General features: G+C 39.7%; 1 protein-coding gene across 2 annotated transcripts in view; it reads left to right on the plus strand.

Moving 5' to 3' along the window:
- Positions 1-20,385, plus strand: part of TAPT1 (transmembrane anterior posterior transformation 1) — a 1,296,801-nt gene that overhangs the window by 637,103 nt on the left and 639,313 nt on the right. The gene's annotated exons all lie outside the window — the stretch shown is intronic.

Below are 20,385 nucleotides of genomic sequence, written 5' to 3' on the forward strand. Positions count from 1 at the left end.
CAAGGGGGGAGCCACCACGGACCTTGGGAACTACCGCCCCATTAGCCTGACGAGCCTGGTCTGCAAAGCCATGGAACGTATCATCATGGAACTTATAAACAAAGACATTGGTAATCTCCAAACTCTGGACCCCACTCACTTTGGGTTTGTAAAAGGCAGATCATGTCTCCTAAACCTGATAGACTTCTTTGAAGCAGTCACCAAAGCCGTAGACAAGGGTAAGGTGGTTCACACAGCCTATCTATATCTTGCCAAGGCTTTCAACACCGTCCTCCACTCTGGAATTATAGATAAACTCACTAAACTAGGTATTAATCTCTATGTCACAAGATGGGTTGCCAACTGGCTCACTGACAGAACCCACACTGTGAAAGTAGCAGACTCCAAATCCGACTTCAGACCAGTGACAAGTGGAGTACCACAGGGTTCAGTCCTGGGTTCTCTCCTGTTTGGTATCTACTTCTCTGAAGTACAGGCTAATTACAGAAGGTCTTTGGCTAACAAAGTTCGCAGATGACTGCAAACTAGGAGCCATAATCAAAACTCCTAACGATGTGGACATCCTACAAAAGGGCCTCACTGAGACAGATGCCTGGTGTCAAAGCCATGGCCTCAAGCTCACTGCCAAAAAGTGTATTGTCATCTCCTTTGGTAAAAACTCTGTACCCATGAACTGCAACATAGGCGGTAGTATGCTTAACACCGAAAGTGTGATGAGACCTTGGGGCACAGGTGGACAGTAGTCTCTCCTTTGATAATCACATCGCCACAGTAGTCAGGAAATCCTTCTACGTGGCACACCTCATAACAAAAGGTTTCTCATCCTGAAAAAAAGAGGTCATTGTTCCCCTCTACTCATCACTCATTAGACCCATTATATAGTACAACGCCCCTTTTGTTACGTATCTCACAAGACATCTACAACAACTGGAAAGGCCACAGAAATACCTCACAAAGAGGATTACCAGCCTCAAACAGATGCCCTACGCAGACCATCTAAAAAACCTCCAGCTTTACTCCGTCACATATCGCCTACTCAGAGGTGATCTCTGCCTGACATACAAAGCTATATCAAACCCAGAGCTGTTGGACATTCTCCACTTAAAGAAATCCCAATCCCTCCAAGCTACATGCTCTAGGGACCTAAACCTCTTCACCACAATAAACAGAACATGCTGGAGGGATAGATTCCTGTCCCAGAGACTTCCCATACTCTGGAATAAACTACCTATCTATATCAAACAGTGCTCCTCATTAGCACTCTTCAAGTAAAATCTTTATGATTGGTTGGGAAATAAGAAATTCACCCCGGGGATCACCTCTGTGGCTCTGCTTGACAGTGGCACAGGAAAATAGTTTTCTTGGGTGGCAAAAGGCAGGCTATCTTTTTGGCTGGGCTTGTATAAGCCCCAGCCCCGATAGCCTAGTTACCTTCCTATGAACCTCAAGTCGTACCTGTCCAGTTACTGTGTGATACTTGCCATGTCCTATTTGTATGCCTTGCACCTATCCAGCTCATCAAGAGTACATCAGTACTTTTTGTTTTAATTTATTGATCAATATTTTGTGTATGACCCTATCAAATGCTGAAGTGAAATCTATATAAATTACATCATTGCACAATCTTTCATTCATAGCTGCTATTGTATTGTTACAGAACATCATGTTACAGATGATAATAGATCTATTTTCAACATATGCATGCTGATTAGATCTATTGTCAACATATGCATGTTGATAAATGTTTTTAAATCCCAACCTTTCCAGTTCTGACAGTAATTCATTGTGTGACTCTGGGTTTGTCTTTCTCCCTTTTCCCTTAAAGACAGGTTTAACAAGTACATGTCTCCTGTCTTGAAGAATCTCCCCATATCTGTACAAACTAGTTAAACAACATGTAATGGTGCTATCAGTTCATGTTGAAGTGTTCTCTGATCATTATTACTAATTCCGTCTCCTCCCTCTGCTTTGCTTTGATCCACTTTGGATAGTTCCTTTTCAGTATAATCTAATTTGATTTCAGTATCTGAGGTTACCTGGATGCCACTAGGACAATGTATCACCCCCATTGTGGAGCTTTGCATAAGATTCTGTAAAAAAAAAATATATATATATATATATATATATATATATATATATATATATATATATATATATATATATATAGATTGTGTCTGAGAATACATTTTAGAATCTACACATGATTTGTATGTCTTTACTCTGACCACATCTTATGTAACTATAAAATGGTTTCCAGTTTTTCTCCATATCTTTATATAAATTTTTCAACTTTTTCTTTATCTTGTGTCACACTGTTTAATCTGTCCAGTTTATTTGAGTTTTCAGTCATAGTTTGACCTCTTTTCCATTTCATATATATTTTTTGTCTCATCTTAATCAAGTATTGTGTTCCTATGGAAATATTTCCTCCTGAAGTTGTGTGGGTCTAGATCCAAATGTGAAACATTTTTTTTAATTTTTTTACATTTTCTCTTTTAAAACTTTCTGCATTCCTTATGCAGTTTTTACACTGAACTCATCACTCTGATTACTTTTACATAGGGAATGTTTTGCTTTCATATAATCTGTTATTAATTTTCTATGCATTGGTTTAGATTTCAGTTTAGAAGAATTATCTTGCAACAAATTAACCTTTACTACACCATGATCACTGCACATCAGTGGTGGTAAAACTTGACATGTATTAACAGTAGTTTCCTTAGGAACACAAGCAGTGTTTAGTATGTTCTGTTCCTGGTATGTTTTTTTTTTTTTTTTTTATATATATAAACACTCTGAAGCAGTTATTCCTGAAGAACATACACCGTGAATAATTTCCTCACTGATGTTGTTGAATCAGTATTATTTCAGGCTGGTTTTGCGTTTCATGCAAGAAATGAATGAATTCCTCTAGGACATCAGTACTTGACTTTGGGGGTCTATGCACTCCAGCAAGTGTTCTATGTTCCAGGGTTGTCTTTATTGTCACAGTTACACAATCTACAGTACTAGTAATACTCACAGGTCACATTAACAGTCTTTAATCCCTATCATAATACATCCACCTGGATGTTTCCATCACAGTAATGTACTTCTGGTAACTCCTGGTATATGTGAAAACCTCTTGTAACTGTAGTGTTGAACTTGGAATACTTTGCTGTGGCTGTTATGGCTGGCATTCAGCATTAGCCTTGCAAAGCCAAAATTCTCCATTGCTCATATCAGACTGTCTGCCAGGATTAAAATAAGTAAATAAGTACATAAATCATGCCCCCTCTAACTGTTACTGCTCTTTATCGTGAAGAGTCATGACAAACCCCTTTACCATCTGTATCTTTTTAGAATGGTAAGGAACAGAAAGCCTACAAAATGATTGTTCTGCTGTACAGCATCTGCCTCACAGAACAATGCAGCTGTGGCTAACTTTGAAAAGGGACACCATGACCTCTTATTTATTTTTTAAAGCCAGTAATTGCTGCTGTTGCATTTCTTTACATGTACTGGCCCTCTTCAAGGCACAAGCCTTAGGAAGTTATCTGAATTGCCCCTACTGCCCGTATTCTAATCTGTTACTGGGTGCTGCTGCATTTCTTTACTTTACTGCCTCTCTTTAAGCCATAAGCCTCAGGCAACTGCCTGAATTGCCCCTACTGCCCGTATTGTAGTCCATTACTGTGAGCAGGACAGTGTTACATAGGAATAAGGAAATTGACTAATAGGGATTAATTCTGGGTCCGGTACTTTTTATTGTATTTATTTCAGACACATCTGTTGAAAAAGAGAACATTTTCACAGTCTTCACTGATGACATAGTGTTAACTGCAGTGGTAGGAAAAAGGAAAGAACAGAATAATGGACAATTTGAAGAGGATGACCAAGTACGCAGAAGGGTTGCCACTTAGTTTCAGTGCAGGCAAATGCAAAGTACTGCTTTTGGATGACAACAAAACTGATGTGAAGTATTACCTGGGAGAGCAGAATAGAAATAATGGTAACAGAGCAAAAGGATCTGGGGTATTCATCACAACTGAAGTGAACCACCAGAAGCAGAATAAGACAGCAATGACAGCAGCCAGCAAAATGTTAAGCATGTATGCATAACAACATAGACAACAGAAGCAGCTGAGCCCTAGTCAAGCTATATGTTTAGTTCTAGAAGCCTTATATGGAGCGAGGGGGATGATGAGAGAGTGTGAAACATCATGCTGCTTAGAGTCCAGAGGAAAGCCACTAGAAGGGTGTACGAGATGATTGGGAAATTGTATGATCAGCAGTTGCAGACTCTAGAGGTTTATCTCGACAGACCAGAATTAAAAGGGGGGCATTATATGGTTTCAGAAGATCTTGTCAGACAGATTAGAAGATGTCATCCTGAACAGGCAGAACAGAAAGGAAGGAATGGGTCACAAGTTGCAGATTGCTGTGGTCAAACTACTTCCTAGATCTGCACAAATGCAAGTTAGTGGAGAAGGCTGGATACACAGAGTGGATTGCTAGACTGGATGGTGAAGAATCCATGGAGCCCTTCAATAGGGCATAGGATGATGGAGAAAGGGTAGTGAAAAGATATGGAAGCTAGGCAAACAGAGAAGATAGAATGTTAATTACAGACTTGATCAGCTGTTTGTCTCATTATGTTGTCAAACAAAAGAATTGTAATGTAAAGGCCAAGGCTTAGGTTATTCAGGCTTCCATCTGCAGGCCTGAAAAATATGCATATAGCCAGCAATGCCACTGCAGTGCACAGGCTTTCCCCTGCTACCCTTGCAGGTCCTTGCCTTATATATGTTCCATAGCCAACAGGCAGTGTTATGACATCCATCATTTACCAGTATATTGCTGCCTTCTGCTTTGGCAGGTGTACAGCAGATTTGTATAATGGTATCATTGTGGTTTTGTGTGCACATACGGTGTAGCCAGTGTCGTGTTTATCAGGCTGCAGTCCATTACATGGCATTAGTTGTAAGAGCAGACTGAGAAGTAATGTTCTTGTTTGCTGTATTGCTGTACAGTTTGAAACATGATGCAACGTGTTTGAATTTTGCTTAGTACTTCTACAACCCTCTGAAGCATATGAAGTCAAGTTGCATGCACCATCCTTGTGCACTTCCTTGCTTTCATACTTACCTTTTCTCATGTCTGAAATTTGTCTTTGAACTATGCAAAGAACAGAAATATTCAGAATGCTTTTTCGAAGGTACTGTTTAAGTCAAGGCAGACTGCCAAAAATATTTTTTTGTGAAAAGTCTTGACCTTGCGATGTATATGAGCACATATTTTGAGACAGAAGGACTGTCCTTCATATTGTTCAAAACTGACTTAATCTGGTACTTTTATATTTCAAATACACTCAAGTCATTTTGGTGGGCATCATCCATGACCAGTCTAAATAAAGCAGTGATATCAGCATATAAAGAAAAGTGCATCTTTGTTTTGGGGAAGAGATGTAACCAGCTAACAGGGAAATGACTGAAAACTCACTGAATTAATTGTGGAATTCAGTCAGCAGTTTTGTGTAACATAAACAGAAGGACAGCATTTATTATGACTGCCTGAATCCATGCAGCTAGCACACCACGAGTTCACTCTCTTCCAACTTCTGCCAGACCAGTGGATTCACCTTCCTTTGGCCTTTGTATCCCAGTTCTTCTCAAAACCCTCATTTTTTTAAACCCACACCACTCAGTCATAAAGATTATGCTGTACATCACCCTTTCCATGAAAAATATAAATTATATCCAATCTAAAATGTGAACTATCAGTTTACAAATCGTGACTTGACTTCTCTTCTCCATGTTTGGCACAATCTCCTTATGGCCTGTATCATTTCCCTGATTTCTCTTCTTGTTTGAGGGGAAAAAACAACCTTCAGCATTTCCTAATACTTTATAACTTTCAGTGGAATGATTACCCTTGATACCCTGCTTTGTACCCCTTCTATCAACTTAATGTCTGATCTCTCTCTAGTAAGCTTTCACCAAATGTACTTTGTATTCAACTAGCTCAAAAAGTCTACCAAAACAATGTCCTATAAATTGGTAGAGTTTTCTTCCTTAAAATCATAACCCTTCAAAATACACTCCACACATTCTAGTTACCCTTATCACTGCTCTGTTGCTGATAAGTCCATTGGCGGTGAAAACAGCTCTAGGTCCTTACCTACATCACTTAGATCATTAACCCTTCAATGAAGTCAGTAAGAAAATAACCAGTGGGGTTCCAAGATGGCTGCACGTTAAGTAATAGCTTAATTTCAACTGTCCCATTGTGAAAAAAGAAATTTGGAAAACAGAGCCAGTCAATTCGTCTTTCTGAGTAAGTTTCTGTAACTGGATAGTAAGCATACTGCATGGATGCAAGCAAAAAAAAGAAAGTAAAAGTACATGAAAGCAAATCAATCACAAAAGGTGAGGAGAAAACACTGGCTGGAAAGAATCCTGTTGTTGTTCAGCAAAAACCAGTTCAAGCTCCAGCTTTGGTGCAAAACATGACGTTCAGTACTCTAAAGGAAAAAATAAGTCAAACGTGCTCAGAGCTGATTAAAATAAAATAATCACTGAAGGAATATTTCAACTCAAATAATAAAAAAGCCTGGAAAAAATGGAAGAAGCTTTAAGCAGATATTCAAATAATAATAAAACTACAAAACCAAAAACAAAAGACCAAAAAGTGCAAAAAATGATTGCAAAAAAACCAAATGAAGGTCAAAAACCAAACTTCTTTGAGAACAACAAACACTTTGATGTTTTTCGAGATAAATAATCGTTTTATCGAACATCACTTAGAATTCATCCAACATAAATGGTTCACTGATGTTCCACATCCTTACAAAGCGTTATTTTAATTTGGTGATTTATTTGCGTTTGAAAACATTTGTTGTTTACCTTCATGAACCTGATAGTGTCTTAGACAAACCACAGAAGACAACTGTGGCCATTCTGGTACCACCGTGACTGGCAGTGGATGGTTTCTGTTGAGAGACAGAAGATGCACGCATATCTCTGAAGAACAACAAAAAACAAAAAACAAACTGCAAAATATCGAACCAGCAATGGTTATAAATGAATCGTACTGTGATTGTGTTCATCTCGATGAATGAAGACTTGGATTCCTAATAAAAAAAAACTTCTGTGTGTTGCAGCTGCGAAAAAAAAGTGCTTGTGTTCAATAATAAAACTGCAAAAATCAGAAGTGGAAATGAGGAAAAGGCTGGCTGAGTATGAGACTGCTCAAGAAGAGATGTTTTAAAAAAACTGGTAGAATTAGAGGACAGAGCACATAGGGAAAACCTGAGAATTTCTGCTGTACCCGAGAAACTGGACAGGATAAACTGTATTAACTTTATGATAGCACAAATAAGCAACTGGACTGGTATTCCACAGCAGTTGTTAATTGAGAGAGCACATCAGGTGTATGCTCCAAACCTAGCAATGAGAAAGCAGATAAGACCATTAATAGTAAAGACGCAATCCTACCAGCAGAATGAGTTGATTCTGACAAAACTGTGGCAGAATGGCAAAGTACAAAAAGTTGGAGACAGTCAAGTGTTTGTAGCAAATGATTAATCTCTGTACATCATAGGAAGTTACTATGCTGTTGGCCCTAAGGCCCTTACAAGCCTAGCCAAGAATTGGCCCATGTTCCAACAGGTCTGCACCCTATGCCACTGTCCAGCAGGGACACAGGTGGAATCCTAGGGGTGTATGTTCTGTTCCCCATCCAATTATCCAGGTTGCGCTTAAATAGGTTTAATGAGGTACTCTGCTTTATGCGGAGAGAGAGTCTATTTCACAAAAGGGAGAGTCTCTGGGACACATCTGTCCCACCAAGTCCTGTTGATATCAAAGACCAGGTTGAGGTCATGCTTGCAGGTTACTCGAGTAGAACTTCACTGAGGAGATGCAGCAGTCCAATCAGGGTGAGGTCTGGGATTGCTTTGTATGCCACAGAGGTCATCTCTGAGGAGTCTGTAGGAGGCTGAGTAGAGGGATAGGGCTTTTAGCCAATCTGTGTAGGATAGATGTTTGAGGCCCTGGATCCTCCGGGTGAGGAACCTCTGTCTCTCCAGCTGCTGCATGTGCTTTGTGAGGTACATGCCGAAAGGGGCATTGTACTCTAATGGGTCTTGTAAGGGAAGAATACAGGGATGTTATGACCATCTTCTCCCTGGATGAGGTACCCTTACTAATAAGGTGGGCCATGTAGAAAGCTTTCCGTACAACAGAGGCAGTATGGTGCTCAAGTCAGTTTGCTGTCAACCTGGGTGCCCAAGCCCCTCACGACATTGCTTGCTTGCTTAGGACCTTATTTTCAATGTGATAATTTGTGAGGATGTCGCTCTCCCCAAAAGGGGTGATGCATTTTTGGCATTCAGTTTGAGGTCATGTTTCTGGCACCACTCGTTTGTTTGGGTGAGACACTCTTGGAGGATGTACACAACACTAGGGGGATTGATGACAGCACCCAGCTTACAGTCATCTGCAAACTTGGTCAGCCACAGCCCACTAGATTTTTTCCTGCACCTCCAAGAAGTATTTCCCAAACAGCAGAGGCCCCACGACCAATCCCTGGGGTACACTGCTTGTTATGAGTCTACTACTTGAGGTAGCTTCCCCTATTTTGACTAGGTGGGTTCTGTCAGTGAGCCAGTTTGCTACCCATTTGGTAACATGGATTGATGCCTAGTTGAGCATGTTTATCTATTATACCTGAGCGGGTATTGAAGGCTTTGGTCAGGTCAAAGTAGGAGGTGTGCACAATACTTCCCATCATCTATGGCCTTGGTGACTGTCTCAAAGAAGTCAACCAAATTTAACAGGCATGACCTCCCCTTGACAAAACCAAACTGTGTGCGGATCAAGTGTCTGGAGGTTGCCTATGTCCTTGTTAAGGAAGTCCTTGAAAATCTGCTCCATGGCCTTGCAGATCAGGCTAGTTAGGCTGATGGGTCATTAATTTCCTGGATCGGTGGATGCTCCACCTTTGTGCAAAGGGGTGACAGTGGCTGTCTTCCACTCGGCTGGGATGAAGCCAGTACTCAGGCTTTGGTTGAATAGGGTGCCTAATGGTGCTGCAAGTTCCTGAGTTCATGTAGGATGCAGCCTGGGATGTTATCTGGTCCCATGGAGGCTGTATTTTTTGCCTTTGAGAGGGCAGTGATGACTTGCTCCCTAGAGATCAGGGGTGGGGGCAGGTACTGGGGATGTCCTGCTTTACTGATTGGGGGGATGGAGGAGTGAAGTTTTCACTGAACCTGTCTGCTAACAGGTTGGCTATATCTACAGCGTTTGTGTATGTGGTGTCCTTGACCACCAGGTTCTGAGCAGATCTGGGCACTTCCCTTGAGATTGCGGACATATGTGAAGAAGACCTTATGACTGTCTAGTAGATGTGGGCAGTTTGGACTCTAAATTTGCTTTGGAGGATTTTGCTAGTGCTTTTATTTGCTTGTTCGGGCTAAGGAGAGATTGCTTCCAATTAGACACCTTCTCCTTCTTGTTCCTGGACAGCAATTTTTTTCCATTTATTATATAGTTTATTTTTTGTAGATATCGATCAGACAGGTTTACTCTTCCTTAAGAGGATGATTTCAACCTGTCTGGTATTCCTGATTCCTTGCAGCTGTATAAATGCTCATATAGTACTTTGGTGTAGGTTTGGACATATGTGCCAGTTCCTGTGGAGGAGGAGGGGGCTGGGAAGCTGTTTATACCATCCCTCAGGAGGTTGTAATCAGCTTTGGAGAAGTTTTTTTTTTTGTTTGTTTGAACCTAGCTGGGGTGGGGTAGGGGGGGAGATGGTGACTTCAAACGTGACTGCTTTGTGGTCCTATCTTACCAGGGATGATGACACTGTAGGGATTACTCATGTTGGTTAACACCAAGTCCAAGATATTTTCACCTCTTGTGGGGGTGTCAACCAACTGGTACAAGGCATGCGAATCGACAAAATCATGGAATCTCTGGGCATTTGTGTTTTGGCATGAGTATTTCTTCCAATCTATGGTTGGATAGTTAGTTGCCCAAGATCAGGGTAAATGGTTGAATCTTGATAGATTCGAAGAGGTCCAGGTAGGTGGAGTGAGTATCTTGAATCAAAGTTGGAGGCCTATAGCTAGCTATGATTTAAATAGGGGTCTCGTCAACTGTTAACTGCACCTGGAGTGTTTCCTATGCATCATACTGTTTGACCACCCTAGAGGTGTGTATGTCTTTTATGTATATTGCAACTCCACCTCCTTTTGTTTTGCCCACTGTTTGGGGTCTGAATGAATGATAGGATGAGTAATCTTGTTTGGCTGGTGTGCTCTCCAGAGCTTTGAACCAGGTTTCTGTGACTGCAGAAATGTCAGCTTCTTCCAGGGTTAAGAGTGCTTGCAATGAGTGCAGTTTCATGTTTAAACTCCTAGCATTTAGCAGCATGACCTTTAATTTATGTTTTGATGAAATGTTCATTTTGGTAGTTATGACCTCATGGCATTGCATAAAAAAGGCACTATGGGGGAAGCAAGAGCCTTTGCCAGGAGCCTGAAGCCCAAGGGAGACAGATGCAGGCCAATTCTGGCAAAGCATCATGGTTTGTCATTCATGTCATTCCAGTCTGTCAGGTACTGGATCCCCTTGGAATGATGCCAAAACTAAGCCAATTGTTAGTCATTTTCTGTTTGTATTGAGGCATCATTCTGGGTGACGATAAAATGTTGCTTAAGGCTAGGAACATACCTGTCTGGGACACATTCAGCGAGCTCGATCATGTCTCACTCCATATAGTCCAAGGAGGTACGTCTCAAGTCATTCATTCCAACGTGGACTATGGCAGAGTCATAACAGTACCTGTTGAGAGACTTGAGTGCATTGGTGATATGGCGGATTCTGGCACCTGACAAACAACTTACCATGACTTTCTCCTTATCCAGCCTGGTGAGGAGCAGATCTGTGTGCCAGAAGAGGAGCAACTTTATTCCAGCAGTCAGGGATATCAAGAAGCAGGTATAAGTTTTAAACTGCTGTATCCATCTATTTTCTGAATATTTTTTTTCCTGGAGGATCAAAATCATTTTTTGATGCAGAACATGCTAAGGAGGAAATACAAAAGTTTGTCCAACAAAGTGAGCTATAAAACAGAAGATGATTTTGCTTCTTCTGATGATAAAGGCCATAGAGAGACTATGCATGTGAAACCTTTCCAATGTTCCAAAGGAAAATACTCGAGAGACAAAAAAAAGTACAAGAGTTGACTAAAAGAGCCAGGAATGTGCTGGAAATTAACCAGTGACTGAATCTGGGAGATATAGGGATCAATGGGTAGAAAACCAGCAACTCAGACATTGATGAATTGCTGATGATTAACAAAGCTTTAATTGCATTTGTGAAGTATGACTGAGCAAAAAAATCTGGAAATATTGGACTGTTTTTGACTTTGTTAAACTTGTAGGGGACTCCAATGCATAAGCCGTACTTCCTATCATTAATGTTTGGAAGAACATTTAGGAGAGGAGAAGGAGGAAAGCATTAACTGTAAGTAAAACAAAATAGCTCATAACAGGATTTTTGTATTACGTGATGTATACTGCTTGCTATAAAGTAACGTTTTTTATTTACGTTTATATGTAATAGAGGATACTAAAGTAATGAGGTACCGCTTTTTTTTCCATAGGATTATAGGTGATTACTAGGCTAGAGCCATTTTTTATCCAGATTTTACCCCATTTTCTATCTTTAGGGGAAAGATAAAGTTTAGCATGCAGGGGTTTTGACTAATTTTATAGACTGTCTGTGTCCATAAAGGACATGGGGTTACCCCAGGAATGAATTTGCAATTTCCCATACATTGGTCCAGATTGTACTTGTTGATGGTCAGGGAAGGGCTCTGCTTCACATGAATATAAAACCTATTCCATTGGAAGGGCAGTCTTGTCTCTCCAGGTTGATCTATTCATGTCAAAGGTCAGGTTTAGATCCTTGGAGTGGGTAACCTTCATGTAGTTAGTTTTGTGAATATGCAACATTTCCATCAGGGTTGGGTTAAACGCTGTTTTGTAGGCCAGGCACAGACCACCCCTCAGTAATTGGTAGGAAACTGAACACAGTGACTTTTAATTAGTCTTCATATGACAAATTGGTTATACCCTGTATTTTATTGTTGGGAAACCTCTGAGGATGGTCTAGCTGTTGCAGGTACTTGGAGAGGTCCATGCCAGAGGATACATTGTCCTCAATTATTGGTCTGGTGAGAGTTGAGTACAGTGGTACTATAACATCCTTAGATCTGAATACCATATCCTTACTTATAAGGTGAGCCACATTGAAGAATTCCCTCACTACCACAGATGCATTGTGGTCTAAGTTCAGGTTACTATCTGTCTGAGTACCCAGATCTGTCTCCAGTGGGTCCACTGTAAGGGAGAGGTGATATCAATGTTGTGATTTGTAGGAGTATTTGATTTCCCACAGGGTGTTATGCACGTCTTCACATTTAGTGTGAGGCCATGATGCTAACACCAATCATTAACCTGCATCAGACCTTTCTGTAGGGTATCAACATAATTTGGGGAGTCAGTAATTACCCCCAACTTGCAGTCATTAGCAGACTTGGTCAGGCAAAGGCCATTTACATTTGCCTTGACATCTGAGAAGTGTATCCCAAACAGGAGGGCCCAGCACTGAGCCCTGTGATACTCCACTGGTGACTGGCGTCTAGCTGGATATGGATTCCCCACTCTAAAATGTGCCCTCTCCATGAGACATTTGGCTATCCATCTGGTGATGTAGAGGTTTATGTCCATTTGTGTGAGTTTATTTATAATATCCGAATGGGATAGTCTGTCAGATTCCTTGGCCAGGTCAAGGTAGGCGGTATACACTTTTGTACCCTCATCCATGGCCTTAGTAACCTTCTCAGAAAAATCCACCAGATTGAGCAGGTAGGGACCTGTCCTTGATGAAGCCAAACTGTGTTGGGTCTAGAGTCTGGAGATTTCTGTTGTTGTTGTTGTTAATCAAGTCCATGATTATTTTTTGCATAGCCTTGCATATTAGGCTATTTAGACTTTTGGATCGTAATTTCCTGCGTCATTTGATGGGCCTCACTTGTGCAGAGGGATGGCTTGGTGTCCAACAATCTACTGGGACAAACCCTATCTGGAAACTGTGGTTAAATAGAGTTCTGAGTGGGTCTTCTAGGTCATATTTCAAGCTATTTAATAGGCACCCTAAGATTCCGTCAGGCCCTATTGATTCTGTATTTGCTTTAGAGAGCATAGTGATTACCTGTTCTTTTGTGATAACAGGTAAAAGAATGGGAGGATGTTTTGTGGGGAGTGACTGGAGGTATGAGGAGATAGTCAGGTCAAATTTCATCAGCCAGCAGGTTTATTTCTTTTGGCTGAGTATAGATAGTACCATCTGCAAGCAGCTCGGCACATTGTGGAGGGTTTCCCTTAAGATTCTGGACATAATTTAAAAATGCTGTGAGGTTATCCTTTGCTTGAGAGGCCATTTTAGTCTCGTATTTAACTTTTGCAGATTTGTATATTTGCCTGATTTACCTGTTGAGACTAATGAGGGATTTTTTTTCTTTCTGTTGTCCACCCTCCCACTTGCTTCTAGACAGGAATTTCTTCCTTTTGCTGTATAGTCTGTTTATGCCAGAGGTCCAACAGGGTGGCTTGTTTTCCCTGCTAGACCTGGGTTTAGTTTGGTTGGGTACTGTTGTTTTTGTGCATTTGTTTAAATGGTTGTACAGGGCATTCATGTATACTTCTGCATAGGCCTCCATGTTTTTGAGGTTAGGGGAGCTTTAAAATTACCTGTGCTATCACTTAATAGAAGGTAATTTGCCTTGGAAAATTCTTTAGGGTTGTAGGGTTTGATGGGGGGTTTGCCTTTACATTTATATCAAAGGAGACCAATTTATGATCCAATCTTTCCAATGAGGACATTATGCTGGGGAAGGTGCAACGCTCTCCCATGCTTGTGAGTATGTCAGGGATATTTGAGTCCCTGGTAGAAGTGTAGACCAGCTGTTCCAGAACATTTGCATTGACAAAGTCCAGGAATCTCTGAGCCTGTATGTTAGTGGCCATATGTATTTCACAGTTTATGGAGAGAAAGGTAAAATAGCACAAGTAGTATGTTGGGCTGAATGGAAACTGATTCTAGTAACTTAAAGTATGCATTGTGGTTTTCATGGTTCATAGTTGAAGGCCTATAGCTAGTGATGATATGTTGGGGGATTTGCCTGTGGTCAGCTGGGCATGGAGTAGCTCAATTCAGTCAACCTGCTTGACCAGTCCAGAGGTGTTTCTATTTTTCCTTTTTCAGAGGGTGGTCTGAATGTGTGTGAGGCATTGTACCCTCGCACTGCTGTGGTGCTTCCCGCAGCCTTGAACCATGTCTCTGTAATTGCACAGATATAATGTCTCTGTAATTGCACAGATGTAATGTCTCTGTAATTGCACAGATGTAAGCATTTGCCAGGGCTTGGACAGTTTCCAGGGAGTGCAATTTCTTGTTAAGACTCCTAGCATTTAATAGTAGTAACTTCAACTTGGCATTAGAAGAATTTCTGTCCTTTCTTTCTTTCGTACTTATTAATTGTTAAAAAATGTAAGCACAATTTATATAGTTTATTTATTGCATTTGTTTACTGGGAAATTCCACTGGGCCTAAAAGAGCCTATTTTCAATGGAGGCTCGGGAAGGGGAGAAAAGCTCCAACAAGAACATAAATATGGAAAATATTAAAAATTAATTGGTTGTAAAGTAGATACAGTGCCACACACAGTGATTACAGCAATATATAAAGAATATGTACATAAAAGCAGGAGTTTAGTTGGTTGCCAGATGAATTTGATCAGAGTTATAAAGAGAGATATTAGTCAGCATTATTGTACCAGTTTCAACAAGTGATGAGAACTAATAATTATGGAGAATTCTAACATCTACAATGTTAGAAGAAAGCCTGGACAAAAGAGCATGATTAAAAAAAAATTGATATGCTTTTTCTTACTTTTCATAGGGAGGTGACTGGATTAAGGCCCTTGTCTGGATTTAATAACACATTTTAAGGAGAAGCAAATAAGTAGAACACCACTGACTATAACTATAGAATTCACTACCTCTTGCTACCAGGTTTATGCCTGGCCTAACCCGCTTTAAAGCCTCTCTAAAAAAAAAAAAAAAAAAATACCATCTCATAAATACATGGGTATGCTCCTGTATAAATCCAGCCAAATGCTCAGCTCTTCCTCTTTTTCCACGCTAGCATCATTTTCTTCTTCTTCTGTCTCATCTCACTCCTTCACAGTCTACAAGATTCTAAGTCTCCCCTAACTCCTTCTCTATTTCTATACCATATCCATAAGCTGCTGCTCAGTCTGTAATGCCTCTGTTCTTAACTCTCTCACAATCTTTCTGCATCACTAACTCTTGTGATATTATTTTCCTAGCTGAAACCAACATTTTATTTTTCATGTTCTATAACAGCCGATGTCATACATTGTACTACCTACATACTACTATTGTACACTTTATCTACTCATAGGTTATGTATGTATTGTTAGAATGACTAAAATTGTCTATAATGATGTAACTATAGAATTGTCCAAATGTGTACAATCTTGTAACCTAGTTTACGTTGTATCAACTTATGTTTGTATAGTATTCCTCATGTCACTTGTACTGTTTTTGGACTATAATGTATTTGTATTGTATTTGTATCGTACTGTATGCAGAGCTTTTCTCCCTGGGCCTCTGCTGAAAACTGGTTCTTTGGACTGAGTCAGACCACCCCGGTAAACAGATGTCAAGTAAATATAATGAAAAGTCTTCCTCTAGTATGTAAATGTTCACAGTACAATATATTAGTGGAATGGAATGGTGTGTCTTTTTCCACTGTTGCTATAGACACAATATGATGAGGGGCAATAAAACAGAATACATCTTTCTTTCAGTGGCTAGGAGATAATGTTTTCTGAAAGCATTCAAGTTGTTTTCTACATTTGGGAGAGGAATAAAGGTAAGACAGCAACAGAAATTAGTGGAAGTGCAACCAGAGGCTGTATCATGGATAACCTCATTGTAGGTTAATTCAAGGCTGTGAGTGTGGCTGTCCATCTGGGACATGAGGGTTAAACTTCATTATTTGAAAATATACATAGTTTTAGTTTTCTGTGTTGGTAATAAGTTAATAGTTTTTTTTTTTTTGAGAGTTTTCATTAAAACAAAAAGTTTTGTAAGATGGGACATACGTTCATGTGGATGTGAATAGAAACAACTGTATAAAAGATCAATCTGCCAAACATTAATGTATGCATGTAACGCAAAAGCTGAAACTAGACTTATTTTAATAAAAGTTGTTATACATAACCTGTGAGAATAATGACTTTTTATCTTAATGACACTCTCCAGATTATCTTTAAATATGAATGGTCTTACAGATAAATGCAAAAAATAGTTTAGTGACCTATACTAAAAAAATTCAGTGTGGAAATAGCTATGCTACAGGAGACGCATATGGAAAAACTGAGCATGTGACTCTGATAAAGAAAGGATTTCAAGATGGCTATTCGGGGGGAAAGTATGGGACAAAGAAAAAGGGGGGGTACTTTTATTAATTTCAAGAAGAGTTCCTGTAACGATAAGAGGGGGAAAAGATAATGGTAGGTTTGTAGTACCAAGGGGATACTGGCAAGGAAGAGGAGGATTACGCTAGCATGTGTTTATATTCATACTAAAACTGCTACAGTGGTGCTTAAGAAAATTCTGAGAGAAATAATCAGCCTTCAGCAGGGAAGATTACTTATAGGTGGGGACTGGAATTTGATTTGAAGCAGTGAGGATGTATTGGGGGCTAGAAGGAAAAAGTAAAAAAGAGGGTAGATTTTTAAAGATATTTATGAAGGCTAGAGATTGCCTTCCCTATTGAGGATTGATATCAGAGTATAGGCAGAGAAAGAGTTGGGAGAGATCCTAAGCAAAGTCCAGAACAGTCAGAGTTTTTAGAAGAATCTAGAACACAAAATGGTGTTAAAAAGGGTTGATTAGTAGGGTATATAAAATATTGCATGATAGCTGTTGAAATAGTCAGAGGAGGTTAGAAAGGATTGGGTAGACAGATTGGATATGCAATTCACAAAGAAACGATATGGGATCTATGTAGGACTCCTAAGTACTCAAAAAGAAAGTCTATAAGATATAGGATCATTGCATAGATATTTTTATACCGTTAAGCAGAGTCCTATGAATTTTTCCTCCAGTAGATTGCAAATGTTGAAGATGTGATGATGGGGGGGGGAGGCAACTGTGAACATGTTTTTGGCAGTGTAATGAGGTGACAGACTTTAAAAAATTCCCTGCAGACTACTCTAGCTGAAATGCTGGGTGAGCAAATTGGTGTAATTAAGGAAATTATTTCTTGAGTAGTGATACAGAATTGGAATTGCGTAGACATGGTAAGGCCTTGCTGAATTTAATTCTGGTGGTTGCCAAAAAAGCAATTACTAGAAAATGGAAATCAAGGAATAAACCAACTGTACTAGTAGTAGTTGAATATAGTAACAGAGTTAAAACAACTGGAAGTGGGATCTTTAGAAAGGGATGGGAGTGAATTACATAGAAAAATGTGACTTGTGGGAGCAATACATGCAGAGTAATATTTGTAGGAGTAATGAGGTTTAAGGGAAGGCAATAATTTACTGAGCTTTGTAATGTTTGACAGTGACTGGATAGAGTATAAGTGACGTTTCCAACTGAAAATATATCCATCTTATATAAATGTATGATTGCTGATGTAATAAGTAATAATTTAATAAAGATGCCTGTTTAAAAACGAACAAAATAACCAGTGTCAAAGACTAGGGCAATGTTAGTCCTAATGCTAAATATAGTAGTATTGAAGTTGTCACCCTCTTTCCCCCAATAACATGCAGGTTATATGTTTTCTGATCATTCCTTCCTAATGCGTCTCTTGCATACAGTTTTCTACAACATTTTTCTAGACTCAAGGATAGCTGTAAAGGTGCTAGAATTCTTTCTTTAGTGACAGGTTACCTGTAGGTGATTATTTTTTTACACACACCAGACATGTTTATTTTTGGGGCATTGATTTTAGTCATAAATACCTGAAGAGGAAATACCTGAAGAGGAGGAGTTACCTTTTACACTGCTAGTCAGCATTCAACTTTTCTAGACATTAACATTTAAATGATTTAGATATTTGTGTTTAAGTACTTGTAGTAAAGGGTTTGCAAAGAAATGAATCAAAACATTAAAATGTGGTGATATAAATATAATAAAGACACTTGTCTTAGATCATTTAAAGTCATTGAAAGTAATCCAAAGACTAACAGTTGGCATGCTTTGGAAAAATGTTTAATTCTTCCATCTGGCAATCACCCTTCAGTAGAACATTGATGTGGGTCTTGAGCTTGTCTGGATGTAAATAATTTTGAGTTCTAGAAACGCGCTTTACTTTTTCATATTCGTTTGGTTATTTTTCACAAATGCAGATGCTCCCTAGGCATTGTGCAAAATTCTAAAGAGGACAGTGAGACAGATTCCAAAAGCCTTTAGTGTAAGACAGCATGCCCAAGTGAGTGTGTTACTCAGTCCCTGATTTCAAAAGATGGGGCTCCTCCAATCATCCTTCAGCTTATGCTACTTAGGACTGATCCCAAAAGGGGAATCAAGCTTGCCACATGGAACTAATTCATCACCTCGCCAATGTATGTTGCTGAATCAGTGGCAAAGCCCACTGAAATGAAAAAGCTTCTTTTCAAGGTGGAAGCTCCACCTGTATTTAGAAAAAGGCTCTGCAGACAATACCAGGTGGGAAGCTGGACTGCCTGCAGTACCTAGTTGCAGATGCAGATGGAGCTGTACTGCAGGGTGTTGGGAGTGAATGGAGCCTGTCTGAGAGCTTGTATGCATGGTAGTGAGCGGTGCGAGCTCTTCCCCAAACTTCTCATGGGTTGGCGCGTTATAAAAAAAGTTTGCGTTCTCTGGTGGGATACTTACACTACATCCATGTCTCTTTCTGGAGATTGTGAATGCAGGCTTGACTGCCATGTTGGACATCATGCCTGCATTCATTAGTACTCTCTACAGATGACTTGCGGAGCTGCACAGCATCAGGGCCATGTAGTTCCACTTAAAGGGCAAAACTGCAGGCTCCCTGCCCTTCAATACCTGTTCCGTCAAACTGATGGAGCTGATCTGCCTGAGAACTTCAGCTGGACTCGGCAGCCTCACTGAGTTCTCTTGCAACTTCAGCACTATGTCCAGACAAGTTAATACTGTTTAGCATAGAATGTTTCTGATTTACATTATTTTAACTGTGTGCAGTAAGCCTCCATTCAGTTTAATACCTTGATATTATGAGGTATTAATTTGCATGGATCCAGAGCTCCCAGTGATGTCATCTTGGGGGGGGGGGGCTTGGGTTTTACTGTTCAGAGTATGAAGATAGGGATGGTAGAGGCCATGTACCCTTGCAACACTATTTTAGAATCTGTTTTAATAGTCTACCCTTGTAAGGTTCAAACTGCATTTAAGGACTATAAATGAGATGTTGATACTGCATCAAGGTTTTCTTGGCTCTGAACTTTATATATCCCAGGTCTCTACCCTTGTTGCAAGAGGCATCGTGAGATACTTGGCATGTTAGTTTCATTATTTTTATTATTAGAGGACTCACAAATAGATTTATTTAGTTTTTTGTTTTTTTTTATCACACAATGACCATAATAACAGCACTGTATTTTTTTATTATTTCTGACATGACAGTAGCAGATCATAATATGGTTATTTCAGGTAGCCACCCAGGGTCATCAGCAAGCACAGGAGAAGGATGAAGGAACACAGCATTTGTTTACTGAAAAATGAATTAATAACCAGCTAAATGGTCTACAAAATCCTGCTGAAAAAATCTGCAGCTGAAGTACTTTATGAAAAAGACTTTTACACCCAACTACCCTCAAAAAATTGAAAACAAGCTTAAAACAAATGCTAGAGTGCTCTGTAGTACCATTATTTCAAAATGGATAATTCAGTTATCTGATTTATGTTAAAAGAACTGTGTTCTGACTATGTAGATCATTACTTATCAAACACAGGTTCCCATTGTCTATTTCAAGAGTCTGCCTTTGTCAAAGATGTATGATGGAGGCCAACTCTTGATATGGTGAGTGGAACACTTAATATGATGGGTACTTATGTGCATACCCAGAATGCAATGTTGCTAACATAGAGCTTTTTAAAAAGTAGTAGTGTAGCTGTTCCTGCCTGTATCTCTGTTTTTGTGTCAGACACGTTGTACTGCTTTTGTCTTCATTCCATTAAAAGTATTGATATTGTCATATGGTTAGGTTTGTCTGTGTATTCATAGT

The sequence above is a fragment of the Protopterus annectens genome, chromosome 2.part1 (assembly GCF_019279795.1).
Source record: "Protopterus annectens isolate FY-2018-M chromosome 2.part1, PAN1.0, whole genome shotgun sequence".
NCBI lineage: Eukaryota > Metazoa > Chordata > Ceratodontiformes > Protopteridae > Protopterus > Protopterus annectens.